The sequence below is a fragment of the Phascolarctos cinereus genome, unplaced genomic scaffold, assembly GCF_003287225.1.
Source record: "Phascolarctos cinereus isolate Bilbo 61053 unplaced genomic scaffold, phaCin_HiC Scaffold_7;HRSCAF=346, whole genome shotgun sequence".
Classification (NCBI taxonomy): Eukaryota; Metazoa; Chordata; class Mammalia; order Diprotodontia; family Phascolarctidae; genus Phascolarctos; species Phascolarctos cinereus.
In genome coordinates, this window is record NW_027556180.1 from 193291882 (window position 1) to 193313911 (window position 22030).

Below are 22030 nucleotides of genomic sequence, written 5' to 3' on the forward strand. Positions count from 1 at the left end.
AATAAGCTAAAATAGATCAGCTATAATTAAATGGAATATTTCCTCACCTTTATTCTTTCTCCAATTTTGGGCTGGTTTTGCTGTTTTTTGCTAAGTAATCATTCTATGGTCTAATTACACAAAGAAAATTAATTATGAAATATTTCTCAATCAGTCAATCAACATTTATTAAGCATCTACTATGTACCAGGTATTGTGCTGATCACTGAGATTACAAGACATAAATGAATCATCCTCTGCCCTTTGCATGAAAAATATATATGCAAAGTTACTTCATGACAAGGTACTCACAGTTAGGTGGACCAAAAAAAGCCTAATGTAGAAGACAGTGCTTAAGAGAGTGACAGAATAAATCAGAAATTCCAAAAGGTAATTCCAAGGTAAGCATTCCAGACATGGGTAACAGCCAGATCAAGGACGGAGATGTTAGATGAAATGTTATATACTTAGAAAAGTGATAAGAACACTCTAGCTGGACTGTAGAATATGTGTGAAGTGGAATAATATATTACAAGGTTGGAAAGGAAGGAATGAATCTGTTCGAAATGAGTTTTAATGTCAAACAAAGTTGTTTATATTTGTTCCCAGAGATAATAGAAAGTCCCTTGGAATTTATTAAGTAAGATAATGATGTTATCAGAACCAAGCTTTAGGAAAATCACTTAGGTAGCTCTGTGAAGTTTTGGATGGAATGAAAAGAATGTTGAAGCAGATGACCAGTTAGGACATCCCCACCATGGTAACTAGTCATTTCCTATAGAGTAAGAAAAAAAAAAGTGAAACTTTTTTTTAAATTTTTTACATGTGCCATTCTGAAACCTTATGATTATTTTCTTGAAAAAAATAATGTGTGCTAAAAGGTATTAGGATTCTCTGTAGTCTGTAAGCCTTGACTTCTTTCATTTCATAATTCTGAGTCAAATTTCCCTATATTAGTCACCTTTCTTACTGGTCCTCAACCTTGAATTTATTGTGTCAATGCAGACATATATTAACTTGTTTAAAAGGGCTTTGGGGTACCTAGGTGGCGCAGTGAATAGAGCACAGTCCTAGAGTCAGGAGGACCTGAGTTCAAATCCGGCCTCACACACATAACACTCACTAGTTGTGTGACTGTGGGGAAGTCACTTAACCAACTGCTTCATCAAAAAAAAGGGTAAAAATAAAATAAATGGTCTTTGAAAAATTTTTTAATACAATTTCTCCATTTCATCATCTTCTACAATAGATGTTGATGCATTAACAAAAACTGTTTTCATAGCAATCTTTTAGCTTATGATCATTATGCTTTCTAGAAGACCAAATGACTAAGTGTATTTTTTTTCCTTCAAAATTTCTTTATTTTAGTGCTTTCCATCATTCCTTGCTAATTTCCATCTTTCCGTCTCTTTTTAAAAATTTATTATCTATTTAATTTAATTTTTTTAAATTGAGTTCATAATTCTCTCCTTCCTTCTCAACTCTCTCCCACCTATTGAGAAGGCAAGTAATATGATATCAATAATACATATGAAATTATGCAAAATGTATTTGCATATAAGCCCTATCTCAAAAAAACAAAAGAAACAAGAAAAATAAAGTGAGAAAATTAAAAGTCAATTTGCACTCAGAGTTCATCAGTCCTCACTCTGGAGGAGTAGTGTTTTTTTTTTTCATCATGAATCTTTTAGAATTTTCTTGGATTTATTGTATTGATCAGAATAGCTAAGTTTTTCACAGTTACTGCTTCAACAATATTGCTATTACTATGTACAATGATCTCTTGGTTATTACCACTTCACTTTGCATCACTTCACATAGGTTTTTGCATGTTTTTTTCTTTTTATTGTAACCATACTCCTCTTCATTTCTGATAACACACCTCATCATAATCATATGCCACAGCTTGTTCAGCAATTCCCAAGTTGTTGAGCAACTCTTCAATTTCTAATTCTTTGCTACCACAAAAACAGATTAATATAGATATAGATATAGACATGTGTTATATATGTACATATATACTTATATTACACATAAGTCATTATCCTTTTTCTTTGATCTCTTTGTGGTACAGACCTATAAGTGGTATTGCTGATTCAAAGCATCTGCATAGTTTTATAACCCTTTGGACATAGTCCCTAATTGTAATCCAGAATGGTTGGACCAGTTCTCCATTCTACCAACAGTTCATTAGTGTAACCTATTTTCTCTCATCCCCTCCATCATTTGTAATTTCCAATAGGTGTGAGGTGGTACTTCAGGGTTGTTTTAATTTGCATTTCTCTAATCAATGGTGATTTAGAGGGTTTTTTTTATATGAGTATAGATAATTTTGATTATTTCTTCTGAAAACTGCCTGTTCACATCCTTGGGAAAATGGCTCTTATTTTTTTTTTAATAAATTTTGAATGATTTTGCTATATATTTGAGAAATGAGAACATTATCAGAGCAACTAGCTATGCATGATTTGATATTATTTCATTGTCTATGTTACCTTTTAGCAAAATGTAGTTTCCCTAATTTTCTTTTAATTATATCTACTTCTTCTTTTGCTTTGTCTAAGACCATTATTGCTACCCCTAACATTTTACTTCAGCTGAATCATAAAAGATTCTGTTTCAGCCCCTCATTTGGACTCTCTATTTTAAGTCTTTTTATTTCAAGTATGTCTCTTGTAAACAACATATTGTTGGATTCTGGTCTCTAATTCATTCTTCTATCTGCTTCCCTTTCATGGTGAGCTCATCCCATTCATATTCATAGATGTGAATGGTAACTGTGTATTTGCCTTTATCTTATTTTCTTCTGTTTGTCCTTTTTTTATTTATCTTTCCTCAAAAGTTTGTTCTGCTTCTGACCACTACCTTCCCTAATCCACTTTCCCATTTGTCACCCCTTCTTTCTCTTAACCCTTGTGTTTTTGTCTTCCACTACAGTAGCTTTTTATGATCAAGGTCTTTCTTTTTTGTTTGCTCTTTTTTCTAGACTATTTATTGACTTTAAGCTTTATGTTAAAGTTGGGCTCTGTTCACCTGAGAGGTACTATCCTAATCTTCACTCTTTTTCATGTTGTGTTTTTCACAGCTTCTTCTGAGAGTCTGCAAGTTGTTGGTGCTTCCAACATGGTGTGATCCAGGAAGAGGTGTGGTCACTAGTCTTCTTATCTACATCCTGGTTTTTACCTATGAAGGGTCTTGATCTCCTCCAGCTGCAAGCACTGGAGCTCCTCTAGAAGGCCTTGGATTATAAATAAGTCTCCAGGTGTTCTTCAGCCACAAGTAATAGCATTTCTCTCTACCCTGAAACTGACCAATGCCCACACTCCCTTATTGACCAACCAGAAGCATGCCTCTCCACCCTGTAACTGCAACCTTGAACTACATCCCAGAATTTCATATGGGCAATAGACTTACCAATTAGCACCTACTGCACCAAGTCCAAGCAAATGGTCCCTAATAATCTTCCTTATTAATTGTCTGACTTCCTTACCATCTCTGGGATGAGAGCTCCTGAAGCTCCTGCTTTGCTGCTGTTGCTACAACTGTCAGGGCAGCCCTAATGCCTCACTGCAGTCTGGCCCTACACCAGAGTGACAGCTATTTCTTGCTAACCTCCTAAGTAGCCTTAGGCAGGAAAATTATCTCACTCTGCTCTTTTGTTTGCTCAGTAGGCCCAAAATTTTATTTGAAGTGTTATGTTATTTAGAGGGAAATATTGGGAGAGTTTAACTGGGTTGCTGCCTTTTCTCTACCATCTTGGCTCCACCCAAGACAACTATTGTCAAGTGCACTTTGAAGTGATATATCTTGTTGCCTTTGAGCACAATATGAAAACAACTCCAGCAGCTCAAATATTTGTGTGGGCTGTCACCACTTAGATGTAAGCTTCCTTATGCTTCTTTTTCAACATTTTATCAAGAATGTCACTATTGATTTGACTGTGACCTTCTGATAATATATCAGAAGTATATACTGCCACTGAACAAGCTCATATTTAGAATATTGAATTAAATGAATAGATAAAGATATTACTAACATGTTGTGTTTCTAAGCATGCTTTTCTCCCTTTGTTAACATTCTAACAATTTCACACCAGAAATGGGACAACACATAACAGTCATATATATAGATATAGTGTATATGTACATATACATATATGTATGCATGTATATATATATATTGATATCCATATAATTCACACCCCAGGAGAAACTTATTATGATGCAACTCCCTATTTAACTAGGCTGGTGGAAGGACAGTGACAGTCTGTCATTAAGACACGTTTGAACAATCATACAACCTTCTGGATCTTCTGGTCCAACCAGAGAAGAGGCTGTAGATGACTCATATTTCCAATTTGGTGGGAGCACTCTCTTGGTCTTGTAGTACCAAGCCAGCCAGTGAATTTGGCTCTCATTCAAAATCAGAAGGAATTTAGAATCCTTGTCCTTTCTGGTTCTCTCAAGATGCTTTTGAACAGAAACAGCTTTCTTGATCAAGTGATAAAGATCTTCAGGAAGATCAATGGCAAGTCCTTTGGACTTTAGAATTCTCAAAATTTTGCTCCCAGTTACAAAGGGTACTTGTGCCACGCCATGAGAATCCTTCAGTATCACACTGATCTGGGAGGATGTCAGGCCTTTCTTGGCCAGCTTGAGGATCTGCTCCTTCACTTTGCCTGAGGTGAGCTTCAGCCACGTGGGCAAGCTGCAGTGGTACAGCAGAACCAACTGGGACAGGCCCTTCCTGGGAGCATGCATTGCGAGCCATGATGGCAAAGATCTGGCAGTGAAAGAGCCCAACTGTATATTAAGACTACAGCATTGCCTCCTTACAATAATGAAACATCAGAATAATACTTTTTGAGAGGCTGCTAATTTCTACTTTGGTATAGCTGAGACATACCTTAATCACCTACAGGTAAACAGAGTGGCTTGGGGTTTTCTTGTTTATTTGTTTGGCTTTGAATATTAAAGGATATGTTGACATGTTAGAGGATATGCTGATTGCTTTTTGCTGAAGATTTTTTTTCTCCTAAAAATTAACAACAACAATAACAACAACAGCAACAGCTTTGTTGTTTGTGGTTCACTGAATAGTGGATTTGGGGAAAAAGATGTTCAGAAATGAATGAGATTGAAAATCAAACATATAAATTAAGGTACTGACTGAAAAATTAAAATGTGAAGTTGCTACATATGCCAAATTATTGAATAAAATTGAATATATCATATCTACATGTGTATGATGATTTTGGATTCTTAACTGAACATTATTCTAATGATTAACGTGCAATAATAAAGTGGAAGGAGTTTGGGAATTTCTGTGTGCAAGATTCACTGCTTCAACTTAGCATTTCAAAGTAACACACATTTAACAAACCTCATGTTACTGAAACACAATTAAGACTCATAAACATAGAAGAACAATTAACATAGTTTGTGTGAGAATATCACACAACATATCTCACCACTCCTTGAGCATCACCCACAGAGCTGTTAATGAACAGGCATCTGAGAATATGTCTTGACCTTGTTTATCTAAATACAGGGGAAAGAATACAATCTAAACAAGATTAAGAAAATTTGAAGTGAGACAAGCTAGGATGAAGAAACATTGCATGTAAGTTCAACTTTACACAAAGGACAATGACAGTGTCAGGGGAAGCAAATTTGTCATTCACAGTTTGACTGGCTGATCACATTGTGTGTCAGCACATGGAGTGGAGAGACTACTGTATAGTTGTAAAAGCGTATAGTGACAACTGCAGTCATTCAAACCTACATTTGTGTAGCCAGTTCCTTACACTTTTACATTATTTTATAGTAATACAAGAGGTTCAGACCTCTTACCCCAGTCAATTCCAGAGAAAACATTTCTTAGTGTAGTGAATTAATGTAGCATTGCGCCATCTTGATACTTAATCCTCAATATTATCTAAATATTAGCATTACTGTATTTAGTTAATTTTTATTAATATTATCTATATTACAGAGATATATTATCTAAATGTAAGTATTACAATGTAATACTACTCAAAATTATCTAAAAATTCTGAGTTGGTTTTTTTTGCCTTTTTTCATGAGAAGGTAGAGACCCCGTTTTGATATTAATGGCATTAATAATAGTAATTATAAAGCACTTTATGTTTCACTATACATACATACTATTATTATGCCATATTATATATTACACATTATCTATTTGTATATAATATATAAATAGATGTTTGCAATCTTGATCCTTATAAATATCCTATGAATTAGGTGCTAGCCTTAGCCCCATTTTACAGATGAAGTAACTGAAGCTGAAAGATGTTATATGATTTGCTTAGGGTCACACATCTAGAAAGTGTCTTGAAGCAGGCAGGGTTTAAACTCAGGTCATCTGACTGCAGGCCCAGTGCTCTATTCAGTGAGCCATCTAGAACAAACTGGACTTAAATAATTCTAAGTTAAAAGGGGAGCATGTAAACATTCTCATATACTAAATAGCTGTGAGCATGTCGAGAATATCTAGATTCTGACTGACTATAAAGAAATTTACCAAGTATATTGCTTCTTGGCATGAAGCCCAATAACATAAAATCTATCTAGTGGACACAATTATTAGGGTCATATGGTCAAGGTAGTTCAGAAACCTAGATACAGAGCTGAAAGAGATTCAGAGGACATCTAATCCAACCATATCATTTTAAAGATAAATGAACTGGGACTCACAGAGGTTGAGTGACTTGCCCAAGGCCATATATTAGCATGTGTCAGATACAACAATATCATTACAATCCAGAAATCATTATATCATGATGACTATTTTGTGTCTTAAATGAATGAAGGAAAACTTTTACCTAGACTCCAAAAACAGCTCCATTTAACCCCCATTTATCCAGTATTAGTTATCATCTTATTTCAGTAGACTCTGCTTTTTAACAAAGGATACACACACACATACACACACACACATACACATATGTAAATATACACACATATGTGTCTGTATATTTACATATACATGCATATATGCATACACATATATTGGATAGAAGCCCTGTATTCACTAGCCAACATGTTATCAATCTGTATTGTAACTGAGTAGTTAGCCTGTAAAAAAGAAAGGTCTGGGAATTTGCCTTTAGATGATTTCTGCACCCAACAAACTCATCTATCCTCACTATCCCATGTATAAAATTGAGCCTTCAAGGGAGCATACATCTTAACCAGGCACTGCACCACTTGTTCCATGTTATACTCTTCTTCCACACCAACTTTTCTCCAGATATTTTCAAAAAAAAAGGTGACATTTTATGAAAGTCAGAATGGCTTGGCATATAGAAAAACAAAACAAACAGTTTTCCTCCCAAACCTTATGTACCTACATGCATAGATTAAAAAAGCAATGAAATCCTAAGAATGAGATATTAAAAAACGGTAGTTGGTGTGCATCCAAGATGACAAAATAGAGGCAGCAACTCAGCCAAACTTGCCCAGTATTCGTGTCTAGATAACTTTGAAATAATTCTTCAAATCAAATTCAGGAGCAGTAGAAACAACAAAGAATAAAGTTGAGAGGTTTTCCAGCCTAAGACAACTTAGAATGTTGGCAAGAGAGGTCTGTGACACTGGGGGAGGGGCTGTACCAGAGCACAAGTGGAGGCAGCACTAACATTGGACTTTGGAAGAGGCAGCAATAGCTTTTTCAGGACCTCTCAGCGTGAGAAGGTAGGAAGTTGGACAACCTGTTAAAAAGAGATTACAGGGGACCTTTGGCTGGAACAAGGTGAAGGGTCTGGGGCTAGTTGACAGCACTATTATCCATATACAGATCTGAGTCACCATCCCAGGGCAGAGAGGAGCATTAGAATTGGAAGCCAGAAGAGTAAAGGACTTAGTCACAGTTCCAGTTCAAGAGGAGTACTAGATCTCATGACTGCAGGAGAATAGAGTTCCTTCCTGCATGATGACCAGAGCCTAGACCAGGAGAGCAGCAATCACATCTCTCCCACCTCAGAAGTAATGAAAACTTGCAAACCCTCAGAACTAGCTCTAAAAACTTCATAATAAAAAAAAAGAAGTCTGAAGCTTGTGAAAGTGCCTTTTTTCCCCCCAGGTTAGTGGAACCCAATTTTAATTTAATGTTCAAAGTTAAGAAACAGGCTAGAAAAATTGGAGGAGGAGGAGGAGGAGAAGACAAAGATGAAGAAGACAAAAATGATGATGAAGAAGAAGAAGAAGAAGAAGAAGAAGAAGAAGAAGAAGAAGAAGAAGAAGAAGAAGAAGAAGAAGAAGAGAAGAAGAAGAAGAAGAAATTAACATCTTAAAACAACAGAATTGACCTAATGGTGAAAGAAGCACAAAAATTCACTAAAAAAATGAAGTCCTTGAAAAGCAGAAAAAGTGAAATTGAAAAGGTGATACAAAAATTCATTAAAGAAAAGAACTCTTTAAGGAATAAAATTGACCAAGTGTAAAAGAAGAGCAGAATTAGGCTGAAGAAGATAATTTCTGTTTTTTTTTTATTAATTTTGATTTATCATCAATCACTTCCATAAGCTTTTGAGTTCTGAATTTTTCTCCCCCTCTCTTCCTGCCTCCTTCCTCAAGACAGTGTGCAATCTGATATAGGCTATATGTATATATTAAACATATTTTCACATTAGTGATGTTGTAAATAAGAATTAGAACCAATAGCAGGAACCACCAGAAAGAGTAAAGAAAATACAACATTAGAAAAAAATAGCAAATAGTGTGCTTCGATCTGCATTCAAACTCCATGGTTCTTTCTTTGGATGTGGATAACATTTTCCATCATGAGGCCTTTGGGGATGTCTTAGTTCCTTGCATTGCTGACAAGGGCTAAGTCTATCAATATTAGTCATAGTACAACATGGCCATTACTGTGTGCTGTGTTCTCCTGTTTCTGCTCACTTCACTCAGCATAAGACCATACAAGTCTTTCCAGGTTTTTCTGAAGTCTGATGTTCATCATTTCTTACAGCACAATAATATTCCATTACATTCATATACCACAGTTTCTTCAGCCATTCCTTGAAGAAAATAATTTCTTAAAAATTAGAATTGGGCAAGTGAAAGCTAATGACTCCGTGAGACATCATCAAACAATAAAAAAGAATCAAAATAATTAAAAATAGATAAAAATGTGTAATATCTCATTGGAAAAAGAACTGGCCTGGTAAATAGATTGAGGAGTTGTAATTTAAGAATTATTGGAGTGCTTGAAAGCAAGGATCTAAAAAGGAACCTAGACATCACATATTAAGAAATTATAAAGGAAAAGTACCCTTATATTTTAATTCTAGAGGGTAAAATAGAAATGGAAAGAATCCAGCCATCATTTCCTGGAAAAGATCCAAAAATGAAAATTCCAAGGAATATTATAAAGTCAAATTCCAGAGCTCCCATATTTCAAGCAACTAGAAAGAAAGGATTCAAATATTCTGGACTCACAGTCAGGATCACACAAGCTTTAGCAGCTTGTACAGTAAAGAAAAGGAAGAATTAGAAGGGATATAATATTCTAAAAGGCAAAGGGCATAGAGGTAAAAATAAAAACAATCTACCCAGAAAAACTGAGTATAGTGCTTCAAGGGAAGAATTGCCATTTAATGAAAGAGGCCTTTCAAGCATTCCTAATGGAAACAGCAGAGCTGAATAGAAAATTTGACTGTCAAACACAAGACTCAAAAGACAAGTAAAAAAAAAAAAGGTTAACATGAAAGATAAATCATAAAGGATTTAATAATGTTACACTGTATACATTCATATATAGGTATGCAATACATGTAACTTCTAAGAACTGTATCATTATTAGGGCAGTTAGTCTACAGAGGCGAGAGCATAGGTGTGAGTCAATTATGTTGGGATGACCTAAAGAAAATGAAGGGATGATAAAGAGGAATGCACTGAAAGAATGGGGAAATTATCTCAAAAAATAGGTATTTGAAAGCAAGAGCTCTTACACTGGAGAGGAATGTTAATGAAAAACACTTGAGCCACACACTCAATTGAATTGATTCAAAAAAGGAATTACATATATACATACATACGCACACACACACATATATATACACACACACACACATAGACACACACACACGTATACACACACACATCCTCAGTTAGGCATAAAAATCTATCTTACACAACAAGGAAGTAGGAGGGGAAGGGGATAAGATAAAGAGGGAAATGATAAAAGGGAAGGTGGATTAAAGGAGATGGTGGTCAGAAGCAAAACACACTTTTGAAGAGTAACAGGAGAAAAATAGAAATAAGGCTAAACAGGAGAAAATAGGATGAAGGGAAATGTACAGGAATTATAACTGTCAATAGGATGAACTCTTCCATAAAACAAAAGTGAATAACAGAATGGATTAGAAATGAGAATCCAGCAGTATTTTATTTACAAAAAAAAAAACACTTGAAACAGAAAGACATATACATAAAGTTAAAATAAGGCACTGGGAAAGAATCTGTCATACTTCAGAAAAAGACCTAATTTTAATAGATAATGAGGGAAACTACATTTTGATAAAAGGTAGCATAGATAATGAAGTCATATAAAAATTAGAGTTTTTTCAGATAAAAGTCATATTCCTCAAATACATAGGGAAATTAATCAAATTTATAACAATAAGAGGCATTCCCCAGTTGATTAATGGTTAAGGGATATAAATAGGCAGCTTTCAGAAGAAGAAATCTAAACATCAATAATAACAAGAACAAAAATCCTCTAAATCACCACTGATCAGACAAATGCAAAGTTAAAAAAAAAACCTCTAAAGCATCACCTCACCTATATCAGAAAAAAAAAGATGTGAGAACACAGGTACATTCCCCAACTATTGGTGTAGTTGTGAATTGTCTAACCATTTTTGACAAGTTTCAAATGCCACCCAAAGGGCTACAAAATTTTGCATGCTATTTGACATGGAAATACCACTTCTAGGTTTCTATCACAAATATAATTTTTTTAAAAAAGAAAAAAAAAATCATAGCAACTCCTTTTGTGTTGGCAAAAAAAAAATTGAAATAGAGTGGATACCCATCACTTGGTGAATGGTTATAAAAGTTGTGGCACATATTGTGCTATAAGAAATGATTGGGGAGGGGTGTAGAAAAAAAGTGGGAAGACTTAGATGAACTGATGCAAAATTAAGTGAGCAAAACATGGTGATCATTGTATGTGTTGATGATTGACTATGAAAGACTTAAATCCTCTGATCAATAAAATGAGTCAAGACAGTTCAGAAGCACTGATGAAAATTGCTATCCACCCCCAATACAGAACTGATGAAATCTGAGTGCAAAATGAGGTATAATTTCTCACTTTAATTATTTGTCTTACTGTTTTGTGACATTGTTAATATGAAAATGTATTTTACATGACTTCATGTTTAGTGGGTATTGCTTGCCTTCTAATTTTGTTTGAGTGGGGCTGGAGGGGGACATTTAGGAACTCAGAATGTTAAAAAAAATTAAAAATAAACAATATTTTAAAGTATTTTTAAATAGTCTGTTTTCTTTAATTTAGCAGCACTGGCAAATAATTAATTGTACAAAAATGAAAAATGTTATCTTTCTCCTGAATTTTATAATGATTTTAATATAAGCCACCTCTTAAATGTAACTGCACTTCTACAATGTGATATTTTTGAAAGGATGATGATGATGATGATGATGATGATGATAATGATGATGATGATATAGTAATAGCAGTAGCGGTGGTAGTAGTAGTAGTAGTAGTAGTAGTAGTAGTAGTAGTAGTAGTAGTAGTAACAATAATAGCAGTTCAGGTTTACATGGAGCTATAAATTTTACAGGAGTTTTATATATCTTATTCATTTTTTACAACAATTCTTTCAATTATCTTCAATTTACAGAGGTAAAACTGAAGAATAGAGCATAAGTGTCTGAGAAAGAATTTGAACCCAGGTCTCTTGAATCCAAGGACAGCACTAATTCATAACCTGTGCCAAGACATGCAACAAAAAATTATTCATCTATCTGTATCTGCCACTTGATACTTAGATATGTGTGTGTGCATGTATAAACTAACAAATATCACTGATTATGAGTTTTACTTAGCTTTTGTAAGTCAGATTTCACAGTAGGGAGGGAGCAATGTGTTCTACATGTGAATTAATATTCCAAGATGAGAATGTGGGTTTGACCTTTACTTTCCAAAAAAGTCCATACTATAGCCAGTTTCATGATACTGTTAATTGTTGAAATATTTAAGTCTCTGAGAACAAGATGATTTTATTCTACATTAGGACATTTTATTCTACCATGGAACTACCTTAAAAATGTTATTATATTTTAAGAAAGTAGTTTAGGAATGAAGAAAAATAAATGAGTATAATTCTAAACATTTTAATATGGATTATTATGTAAAACCTCATTAAATTCAAGTGATGCAAGGCCCTATGTTAGATATTGGGAACCAAAAGATAAATAAAATATAGATCCAGCTTCCCAGGAGTATATGAGCTAATGGTAAAAAAAAAATGTGTAAAGAATAACTATGATATGGGACCAGTAGAGGAATGGAGTGGTATAGACAAAATAATATGAGGATTATGATTGGAGAAATCCATTTCACAGAGAGGAGACAAGGAGGTTTTGTGTAGGAGATAGTGAGTGAGCTCAAGTTTGAGGAAAGTGAAGAACTTAAGTCTGCAGGGAAAGAGGCAATCTGTTGCAAGAATGGAGAAAAAGACAAATGGCAAAAACAACCAAAAAATAGCAGGAGAATAACAGACGAGAAATAGTTCAATTTGACTAGAATGAGAAACAAATGAGAAAGAGAGAAATAGGAGAAAATGAGTTAAAAGAAGTTGTAGGACATAAGAAGTAGTATGAGATGAGAGAATAATCTGAAACATATTATATTGTATTAGGCAGATTGCTATACTTGAAGTTAAGAAAAATTATCTCAAATCTTCCCTCAGATCACTGTTAGTTATACAGCAAATTGCCTGGAAATCAGCTTTTCAAAGTATCATTTTTGTCTTCTTTAAAATGGAGGTTATAATACTTGTTCTACCTACCTCACATAGTTTTTATAAAGAAATTGCCTTATAAGCTTAAAATACAAAATAAATGGGAATTATTGTTTTTTTTTAAATGAACAGGTAAGTTGGAGTCAGGTTTTTTTTTTTGGGGGGGAGGGTGGAATATTTTTTGAATACTAAATATAAGGAGTTCATAGAATATAGTCAATGGTGAATTTTGATTAGAACAGTAACATTATTAGTGTGGTGAATCAGAGAGACAATTAAGTGGCTATATAAAGGACTGATTGGAGAGTTAATGAACTGGAAGTAGGTCAACTAGGTGAGCTGAGATTCTCTTACAATAGTCTAAGCAATAAGAGATGATAGCTTCGATGATATGAGTTACACAGAGGGGGAAAGGGGAAATAGTTTGACAAATATGACAAAAGTAGAATTGACAGGAATTGGCTACTACCTAGATTTGGTGAGGTGAAAGAAAGTAAAAAAGGTAAAAGATGACTCAGGTTCTGACTTTTGGTGATTGGGGAGCTAATGATGCCATCAACAAAAGTAGCCAAGTTAGGGAGAGTAGAAGGTTTTGAGAGAAATAAGATAAATACAGTCACAGATCTGTTGAGTTTGAGGTCACGGTAGGAAATTGAAGCGAATATTCAGATATGGTTCTTAACACAGAACCAGGGGTCTGCAGAGAAGTTGGAGTTAGAAAGAAAGATTTGAGATCATCTGGTTAGAGGTAATAATTAAAGTCATTGATATGGATGAAATCACCAAGGAGAGAGTGTGAAGGGAAAAGAGAGAAGAGTCAAAGACACAACCTTGTAGGACACGTATTTAAGAGTCTAGAAGAGGATAAAGAGTCATCATAAGAAAAGGAGGTGCAGAGAAGAAGTAATCATATGAAAGAGGGGTTATATCTATTTTACTTTGTCCCAGAGGGTAGAGTAGAAGCAATGAATATTAGTGTTAAAGTGGCAAATTATGGATTCACCTAAAGCAAATCATCTTAATGATCACAGCAGTTTTAAAGTAGAATGGAATGCTTCACATGATAGTAAACTCTCCATCAATTAAAACTTTCAAGTGAAGGCTGAATTGCCACCTGAAGTAAGTAGAGGTATTTTTTGTTTGTTTTAGAATGAAAAGGATTAGAAAACCTTTGATATGCTGTGGTTTAGAATTAAAATTAAAAAAAGTTCATAGTATTAAAATTCTAAAACAATGTCAAATTCTTGTTACAATCTGCAGTCTCATAAATAAGCAACGCTATTGGATCCATTCCACTTCTATCTCTACAATATTGGAATAACCAGAAAGCAATGCAATACAGAAAGTTGGCATTTTGATCTAAAGAAAAAAAATCTAATCTTTTTTCCTTCTGATTGGCATCTTATTCATTTAATCTATTTAATAGTATGTTGTTCTTTGAATTTTAAATTTGTTACTTAAAAATACTATAAATTTATCTTAAATTATCATATTATAAAGGTACAAGCAGGATTGCTTGTATGAAAATGTGTCCTTTCCAAAATGCCAGAAGCTGCCTTCATCCAAAGTTCAGAACTTTAGAACATCCCAAGATTCATGTAAATAGTTCAACAATAACACTCAGGTAGCTGATGCTAGAAAAAGAAGAGAAACAATCAGGAACTAACATCAGAACATATATATTCTAGGTAATGTCACTAAGACATCTTATGTATGTATATATGTAGAAATTTATGTATGTATTTTACACACACACACACACACACACACACATATATGTATATATATATGTATATATATACATATATATATATATAGTCTCTGTTTCTGTCTGTCTCTGTCTCTCTAGGTGTGTCTCTCTGCCTCTGTGTCTCTGTATCTCTCTCTGTCTCTCTCTGTCTCTCTCTCTCTCATACATACCCACAGCATAATGGCTGCTTCAAGATTTTTCTCTTACGAGAACCCAATAGTACACATTACTAGCTATTTCACTTTAAATATTTAGATGGCAAGCCCTTTATTGAAGAACAAATCCATTCTAGAGTATCTTTGGAAAATAATTATCCAGCCTTGGCTTGAAGACCTTCAACAATAAGGAATTTACAACTTCCTAGGGAGCTAATTCTACTTTTAGATAGTTCTAATTGTTAGGATGCCTTAAAATTAATGTAAGTTCCACCCTCTAATCAGTTCTACCCATAATTTCTAATTCTGCCCTCCTGTGACAAGAAAAAAACAATTCTAATGTCTCTTCCATATGAAAACTTTTAAAATTTTTTTTAGACTAAACTCGCCACCTTTTCCCTCTGTTTCTCCCTCCTTTCTTTCCATTCCTACAGATGCTATTCCCTTGGAGCTCTCCACTTCTTAACTTATTCCATTGAGAGTACAGGTGGAAGAAACTCAATACCTGGTGAGTGTGGGGAAGGAAAGAGAAAAGCTAATCCTTTTGATTTGTGACCTCCACTGCTTCTATCTCTACTTCTCTCTTCAGCCAGCCATAGGTTCCCCTTACCATTTTAAAAATCTATTGTGGGCTTAGATTCTTAAAATCTAGCCACTGCTGAGATTCTTATAATCTAGCCAATAGCTCACTAACATTCAGACTCCTTAAGAATCTGCCCAATATGGCAGATCTTCAATAAATCTTGTCTTTAGCTGAAAGATGGTTTGTGTCAAATTCTTCTGGGCGGGACCCACATGCTGTGACTTTGGGTCCTAGCACCCCTAAACCTAAATATTTTGGTGACCCATACAGGTAAACTGCCTTACCCCAAGTTCTTCTTCAGCCAAAACTGGAAAGTATGTAAGCCTCCCCCCACCCCCTTTCTTGCTCTGCAGTTGCAGTCACTCTCCAGGAACCAAGACTTGGAGGTGCTTTTTGGGCAGACAGTTAAGAAGCTGTCTCTCACTTAACCTGACACTCTCAGGCTCTCAGTCCACTGGTTTGGTTCGAGGCCATGGACCTGGGTACACCTTCCACGGCATAGAGGACAAGAACAGACTCCCTACCTGGAAGTGTACGCCCAATTCTGTCAGTTCTCTTGGCACTAAGGATTTGGGGAAAACTGCAGTTCAATTTTTGGTTCCCTGGGGCTGCCTTCCTTCCTTCCCTGTACACTCCTGAATCTTCCTTCATGGAGGTTACAGGGAAAAGTTAGAACAGCTAAAAATACCTTGGCAGATTCTGGAGGTTTTGTGATTGATCATTAAGGAGTTTTGAAACTCCTGTTTTAAATCCTGGTCACTCCTTTCTCCCACTCCCTTCCCTTGAGTCAAGAGAGTATCTGTTAACCCCTCTCATAGGAAAAGAGAGTTTCACCCTTTACCCCTCACCTTTGATGGTGCCCTCCCCCACCTAGGAAAGGAAGGAGCAGGAAAGGGCAGCAGATAGATTGTGGGCCCCCCGGCAATGGCCTTGGGCCTAGGGCAATCTTTGCCTGGAAGCATCACCCAGGTTCAGCACATCCTGCTCAAGGTAAAGAAGCTAGCCTGTGAACTTGTGTAAGCATACTCTTTTAAATTTGTAGATTTAACTGTTAATGATGAGACGCTGATTCTTTGTGTAATGTAATTTGGAAATGCATTTAACAAAATTGAAGTCACCTGATTGGTAATGGGTTTGTTTCAAGTTTCAAATTGGTGAACATTTTGTATCAGTTATGTCAAGCAAATTTTCATAATTTGGTTACAGCTAAAATAATTTAGCTGTTGTTTGTTATTTTTTTTAATGTGTAAACTTGCCAAAAAGCTTGTTTGTTTTATGGCTTGCTGAGAATTTGCAATAGTATAGAAATCTCTAATGATTGGCTTTTTACACCAGAACAGATTTAAGTTGGAGATATAAATCCTGGAAAAGTTTGCCCTAAACCATGATTAATGAAACTTGCTGTTTGAGGTAAAAGCTCATAGGATTTTATTTTGAGTGGTCTGATGGATCATAATCCAACAATAATCAATAATCCACCATCTAAGAGAAATTCCACAAGCTACTCAGAGAATTTGATACTGGTAGGAAATCAGCATCTGGAAAAGCCGAGAAGACAATTTTAGCCTCAGTCTAACATGGGATCCTCCTGCCTCAGTTTCCCAATTATGCTGCTTTAAAAAGGAATGTTGCCCACCTGGCTATTCCTGAGTGTGGCTGTGAGGTGGATATGACACTGCATGGTTGGAAAGCTGAATTGTCTGAATCCAAACAGAGTTAAGGATCTTTTATCTTTTATCATGTCTGGGCCCTACAGTCTTTTCTGTCAGATCTGTGTCTTCCAAATTATGGCCTATTCACTTACAGTTGGCAGCAAACATCAAGTTTGGGAGAGAGCCAACGTTCCCCCCCCCCCATCATTCCCTGGATGCAGGCTGTGCTGAATTCCATCCAATCTCCTCTTTGGGACTCCCTTGAGGCAGGGACAGCTTTGTACCCCTTGCCAGTAGGAAGCAATTTCAGAAGCCAAGACCTTTGCCTCTTACACAAAAGAATGTGGGTCCCATTTGCTTGAGGGGGAGATGATGAGGATGGGATCTAGACCTCAAAAAGGAAAAACTCTGTATTTTCCCACCTGGCCAAATCTCTGTCTTTTGCCTGATGCTATAATCCAATCAACTGGCCTTTCATTGTGGCTCCACCCAATCTCCCAATTCTACTACCCTTAACCTAGTTTAGACCTTCCTATGGCCCCAAGCCACTTCCTACCCTTAATCCTAGCTAAGCTCCATTCTCCCTTGACCATGTGGTCCAGGTTCCTAGGAGTTCTGTTCACCCCAGTTTACTGGCCACTCCCATCCAGATCCTCCTTAGATCCCTCCTGCAGTAACTCCAAACTACATAGCCACTCCTAGATCCTCTCACAATCTTTCTCTATATAAGGTCTATCTTGTCTCAATTAAGCTGCTTAGAATCTTAAAATCTAGCCAATAGCTCACTAACATTCAGACTCCTTAAGAATCTGCCTAATATGGAGGATCTTTAATAAACCTTGTCTTTGCCTGAAAAAAAAGAAATTTAAAAAAATAAAAATCTATTGTGGGACAGGGAGAAGCATAGGTGAGATGAGTGAAAGGAAAAGATCAAGCAGGACAGAGATGGAAGAGGAAAAACCAGTGAAAAACCCATACCAATGACCTCACCCATCACATTTACCAATTTTTTTGACTCTAGCACAATGTCATCTGAAGTGACTAGATGGAAAGGAAAGATTAAGGTAAAGTGAGAAAGCAGGATAAGAGGAAGAAGAAGAATGAATGAAAATTATTTCAGGACTAATGTTACTATGACAAATGACATAGTAGAAATAATAACAAATTCAGTATTACAGGAACATAGATTTAGAGATCAACAGAAAATTTGGGACTTCTGGGAGCAAAGATGGCAGAGTAAGCAGTAAATCACTCTCACCCTCGCTTACTGAGCTCAAAAAACTCAGAAAATATCACCCTAGGAAAAATCCTGAAACAGTGGAGACAGCAGAAAGACAGAGTGCAGCAGTTTTTTTTTTTTAGCTCACAAGGCTTGGGGGGTAAAAAGGTCCCTCCTGCTGCAGTTGAAGGGAACCAGTAAAGAATGTGTGGTGTCCATGCAAGTCAACAGCAAGCTCCACCTCAGCAAACCAGTGAGAGATCTTGAGTACTAGGGTGGTGGAACAGGCAAGTGACAACACTAGGGCAACTCCACCCCACCCACCCACATATGCCTTGGCATGGCCAAGGGAACTGGCAGATGCCATCTCAGAGAACCACCACCTTTGCCAGTGGAGAGGTGTCCACCAGCAGCTGAACCTAGCCTTGCAGCTCTGGGTGAGGAAACAAGTTTCAGTGGCCAGACAAGACCAACCTCCCACCGCATGAGCTGCAATGTAACCTGGGAAAATGCATTAAAAACCTACCTGACATTGGCACACACCAGTTCCAGCTCAGCATCAGGTAAGCTACCAGATACCTACAGCCTCCAGTTACCAGCACCTGGGGCCCCAGCACACAAAGCCAGTAATCAGGCCCCTGACCCCCAACAAAATAATCTTGGGACAGTGACCACTGCGTCCTAGAAGTACAGATCAACTTTAAAAGCCAGAAAAAGTTCAAATACCATGAGAAAAACAACAACAACACCAACAAAACAAGAAGGAAAAACACTGACCATAGAAAATTATTATGGTGACAGGGAAGATCAAAACACAAATTCAGATGAGGACAACATTGTCAATATACTCACATCCAAAACCACAAAGGGGAATATGAAGCTGTCTCAAGCCCAAAAAATCTTCTCAGAAGAACTTAAGAAGGATTTTAAAAGTCAAATAAGAGAGGTAGAAGAAAAATTGCGGGGAGGGGGGGAATGAGATGTATGCAAGAGAGAATCAACAGCTTAGAAAAGGAAAGTCAAAGATTGACTGTAGAAAACAATTCCTTTAAAAATACAATTGGACAAATGGGGGGAAAAAAGTACACTGAAGAAAACAACTCCTTAAAAATAGAATTGGCCAAATGGAAAAAAGAGGTACAAAATTTAACTGATGGAAACAATTCTTTAAAAATCAGAATTGGACAAGTAGAAGCCATAGGACTCTATGAGACATCAAGAATCAGTCAAACAAAATCAAGAGAATGAAAAAATAGAAAAAAAGATGGAAAATACCTCATCATAAAAAGAACTAACCCAGAAGACAGATCCAGGAGAGATAATTTAACAATTATTAGTCTACCTGAAAGCCATGATTAGAAAAACAAAAACAAAACAAAACAAAAACAAAGATCCTGGACAAAGTCCTTTTAAAAAATCATCAAGGAAAACTGCCTTGAGGTTCTACAACCTGAAGGTAAATTACTCATCAAAAGAATCCATAAATCACCTCCTGAAAGAGATCTCAAATGGAAAATGCCAAGGAATATTGTAGCCAAATTCCAGAATTACCAGGTCAAGGAGAAAATACTAAAAGCAGTCAAAAAGAAACAATTTAAATATCATCGAACCACAGTGAGGATTACACAGGACCTTGCAGCTTCTACATTAACAGATTGAGGGGCTTGGAATATGATATTCTGTAAGGCTTCAACTACAAACAAGTATCAAATACCCACTGAATTGAGCGTAGTCTTTCGGGACAGGAGATGGAAATTCAATGAAATAGAATATTCTAAACCTTCCTGATGAAAAGACCTGAGCTCCAAAAGAAATATGATCTTCAAATACAAAACTCAACAGAGACATAAAAAGGTAAAAAGGAAAGGAAAAACAAAACAAAACATGTTATTCAATAAGGGCAAACTGTTTACATTCCCACATGGGAAGATGAAACTCGGAATTCTTGAGAATTATTATCTTTATTATGATATTTAGAAGGGATATGCATAGAAAAAGGGTGTGGGTATAAGTCGACTTTGATGTGATAATCGAAAACCTAATTAATTGGTGAAAAGGATGGTAAAGGGAGAAGAAGAAAGGAGGCAGAAAAGCATAAATTATCACATGAAGTGGCACAAAGACCTAGTACAGTATAGGGAAAGAAGGGATAGAGATGAGCATTGTTTGAACCTTACTCTAATCAGATTTTGATCAAGGAGGGAATAACATAGTTAGTATAGAAATCTAACTTGCACTATAGGAAGTAGAAGGAGAAAGGTGAAAGAAAAGTGCAGGATGGATAGAAGGGAGGGAAAAGTAGGGGAAACAGGAAAGAAAAGGGAGGAGGCTGATTTTTAAAAGGGAAGAAAGACTCAGGGATGCAGTGTTCAAAATCAAAACTCTGGTGAGGAGGGAAAGGGAGAAAGGAGAGAGAAAAGGATAAAACGGGGCAGGGAGAGAAGAGGATGGAGGGAAAGGCACAGATAATAATCATAGCTGGGAATGTGAATGGGATGAACTCTCCCATAAGACAGAAGTGATTTGCAGAATTGATTAAAATTATAGTCCTGTAATATGTTATTTATAAGAAAGACATTTGAAGCAGAAGGATACACACAGAGTAAAGGTAAAAGGCTAGAGTAGAATATACTATGCTTAACCTGAAAAAAAAAAAAGCAGGGATAGCAATCTTAACCTCAGACAAAATCAAAGAAAAATAAATCTAATTAAAAGAAATAAGGAAGGAAACTGCATCCTGCTAAAAGGCAAGATAGAAATTTAAGTAATATCATTACTAAATATACATGTACTAAGAGTTATAGCATCCATATGAGAGGGTCAAACAACCAATCATAGAAAAGAGTGAATAAGTTCATTCAAGAGAATGAAATAATGAGACAACATACCAAAACTTACAGATGCAGTGAAAGCTGTTCTTCAGAGAAGTTTTGTATCTCTAAATGCTTACATGAATAAAATAGATGAATTAATAAGTAAAAGTAAGAGCTGGTTTTATGGGGGGAAAAACAATAAAACAGAAAAACCTTTAGTTAATTTGACTTTAAAAAAAGAAAGAAGAAAACTAAATTACCAGTAGCAAAAATGAAAAGGATAAATTCACCACCAATGAAGAGGAAATTAAAACAATAATTAGGAGCTATTTTGCCCAACTATATGCCAGTTAATGTGACATTCTTTGTAAAAGGGATGTATATTTAAAAAACATAAATTGCCCCGATTAACTGAAGATTAAATAAAATACTTAAATAACCCCATTTCAGAAAAAAGAAATTGAAGAAGTCATCAATGAACTCTCAAAGAAAAAATCTCCAGAGCCAGATACATTTACAAGTGAATTGTATCAAATATTTAAAGAACAATTAATTCCAATCCTATATAAACTATTTGGGAAAATAGGTGAAGAAGGAGTCCTACCAAATAATTTTTATGATTCAAATATGGTACTGATACCTAAACTGAGAAGAGTCAAAGCAGAGAAAAAATGTAAACCAATTTCCCTAATGAATAGAAATGCAAAAGTTTTAAACAAAAGTATTAGCAAAAAGATTACAGCAATTAATACACCATGCCAAGGTAGGATTTATACCAGGAATGCAAGGCTGGTTCAATATAAAGAAAGCAGCATCATTGACCATATCAACAAGAAAACTAACAGAAATTATATTATTATT

The 22030-nt window shown here is 35.6% G+C and overlaps 1 pseudogene; it reads right to left on the reverse strand.

Annotated features, from left to right (window-relative positions):
* Positions 1 to 4214: 4214 nt before the first annotated feature.
* LOC110197100 (small ribosomal subunit protein uS15 pseudogene) lies at positions 4215 to 4739 on the reverse strand (annotated as a pseudogene).
* Positions 4740 to 22030: the final 17291 nt, after the last annotated feature.